The sequence below is a fragment of the Brassica oleracea genome, chromosome C3 (genome assembly GCF_000695525.1).
Source record: "Brassica oleracea var. oleracea cultivar TO1000 chromosome C3, BOL, whole genome shotgun sequence".
Lineage (NCBI taxonomy): Eukaryota > Viridiplantae > Streptophyta > Magnoliopsida > Brassicales > Brassicaceae > Brassica > Brassica oleracea.
In genome coordinates this window covers 33,589,980-33,592,597 of record NC_027750.1, presented here as the reverse complement: position 1 = coordinate 33,592,597, position 2,618 = coordinate 33,589,980, and the positions used below count along the sequence as shown (strand labels likewise).

The following is a 2,618-nucleotide window of genomic DNA, read 5'->3' as shown; positions in this document are numbered from 1 at the left end:
TGTGGTATTCATTGATTGATTGTTCTTAATGCTTGTTCTAGATTAGCTAACTAGAATATTGATCCTAGGAATCTGCATGAGTCAATCATCCTTGACCATCCAGTCATGAATCTAATATGTCATACTAGGACTGCTAGAAAAAGGCTACCGCTGAACTAGACAGCTAGTGAGCATTATCAACTTGCGCCTAGGGCTTAACTAGAAGCATCGATCGATATTGTCTTCTGACAATCGATCGATATTTGCAAAAGGTGTATCGATCGATATCCCCATAAGACCATCGATCGACACTTTCTTGTGGTCAACAAACGACAGTTGAGATCCAAGATTTAGTTAGTTAACCAGTGAAACATTGCCATTGCTGATCACTGTGTTCAAGGGGTTGAGCTCTAATATATCATGCATGCAACTGATAGGCATTTATAGGATTATAATTTCCAACACCTGAATAGAAACCTGCATCTAATACCTTTCCAATAAGTTACACCCACAATCATCTTGTTAGTCGAGCAATAGACTTGCTCAATTAGGATTGCTATTTACATTTACACCATAACACAACAAACACTTAGAATTAATAAATTACTAGATTTAATAGACTCCCTATCTCCTTGTGGATTCGATCCCTAAGTACTACAATTGAACTTCTTATTTGAGAGAGTAATTCACTTCTTAAGGTAATTTGAGTGGTATCATCATGTATACTATTACGTTTACATTCAATACACTTGGGGGGGGGGGCGAAAATATAAAATATATGTACCAAAGATAAGGCGATGCAGAGAAGGCTGAATCCAGGGAAATAGAATGGTGCATTATCGGAGAGAAACAAAGCTATATCAAACCAAATCAATTATTCGTTAAACGCTTTGAACTTAGCAATGAGTTGTATGTAAAGTCCACTCTCATGAATGTTCATGTACCTGTCAGTGGGCTATATACAAATGGAGCGAAGACTACTGCAAATGACTTTACCCCATATATGCATCCTTGGACCTTCCCCTGAAAATATGGAAATATGATACTAATACGATCTATGTTATGAAGCAGATTGTGGATGGCTCATAACCAAGAGATTATGATTTTGTAATCTTTCCATTTATCTATGACGGTGTAATCTCCTATATAAGGAACCTCTATGTTATGACTAAAGATAGACTTTTCCATTACTTTTATAACACGTTATCAGCACGAAACGCTAAATCCCTAAGCTAATACCCAAATCGAAAAACCCTAGAACCCTAACCCTAGCCGGCGATCCGACGAACCCTAAACCCCAATCGCGTCTCTTGTTTTCGCAACTGTTCCAGCTCGCATCCCCGATCAGCTTCAGCCCAAGGTGTTCCTGATCCTAGCTCAGACGTTCGCGACCCGAGAGCAGCTCTAGCACGCGACCTCTTCCTCGTTTGCGACAGCATCAGACAGCTCGCGTCTGACGATCAAGCCGTTCCCGATCAAGCAACAAAGGACGTCTGCGACCCGATAGAAGCGACTCGATCCATTCCAGCTCGCGTCCCGTTCGTGTCCAGCTTGCGGCTCAACTCCTTTGGTGGTCTGATTCAACAATCATCTAAGGTTAAAAGGTAATTCAAAACCTAAGAACCCATAATCGAACATCCGATAGGTTGCTAGCTTGCTTTGCTTATATAATCCGATAGGTTGATAGATTGATTGAGGTTTACTTGTTTAAAATCCGAACTATATGATTGCATGATTCTTGAGGTTTAATATCATCTGCTAGGATTGATAGTTTTGTAATCTGATATGTTTTAAATAGAAACCCTAAATAATTCGTATGAATAATCCGTATGATAGGTTATATTGATCTGATTTGGATGTCTTTGAGAATTGAGAATCTGTATGCTAGGTTGATAGATTCATGATAAAATCTAATTTCTTGAGGTTTAAGATTGTATGCTAAGTTTGATTAAATTTATTGATCTGATTATATGTTTTTGAGGTTTGATAAATTTGGATACTAGATAAATTATTTACACATGTTTTATGCTAAATACCAATCAGCCTTAAAACTGATTCATTGAAATTCATGCTTGAAATCTGTATTCTAGTATTGCTAAAATAAGCCTTGAAATTGATTGAGTGATTAATAAATCTTTTTAGTAGTCTAGCTAAAATCCATTGATTGTTAAACCCTAATTGCATGATTAATTGAATCCGTTTTTGCTAGTCTTGATAAACCATAATATTATGAGCACATAGAAATAGTATTGCTGAGACTTGCTAGAAATTGACAGATTGATTAAATGCCTTTAAGATTGATAGTCTCATTGTCCTCACAAGATTGAAATCCGAATTGATTGTTTTTAAGAGTAAGGCCGCATGAAAATTATACTTAAATATTGAGTGATATATGATTTGAGATGTCGAAAATCAACCTGGATTTTGCTGCGCTAAATCTCTCTGAGGACAATTATTTACGGTGGGCATTAGATACAAAGATTATCCTAAAGTCAAAAAGACTTGGTGAATGTATCATAGAACGTAATAATGCCAACGAGAAAGATTGATACAGGGCAATATTAATTATTAGCCATCATCTTATTAAAAGTCTCAAAGATCAGTATCTGACTATAGAAAATCCTCTAGACCTTTGGACA

At 36.7% G+C, this 2,618-nt stretch overlaps 1 pseudogene; it reads right to left on the bottom strand.

Moving 5' to 3' along the window:
* Nucleotides 1–2,618, bottom strand: part of LOC106330439 — a 24,612-nt pseudogene that overhangs the window by 687 nt on the left and 21,307 nt on the right.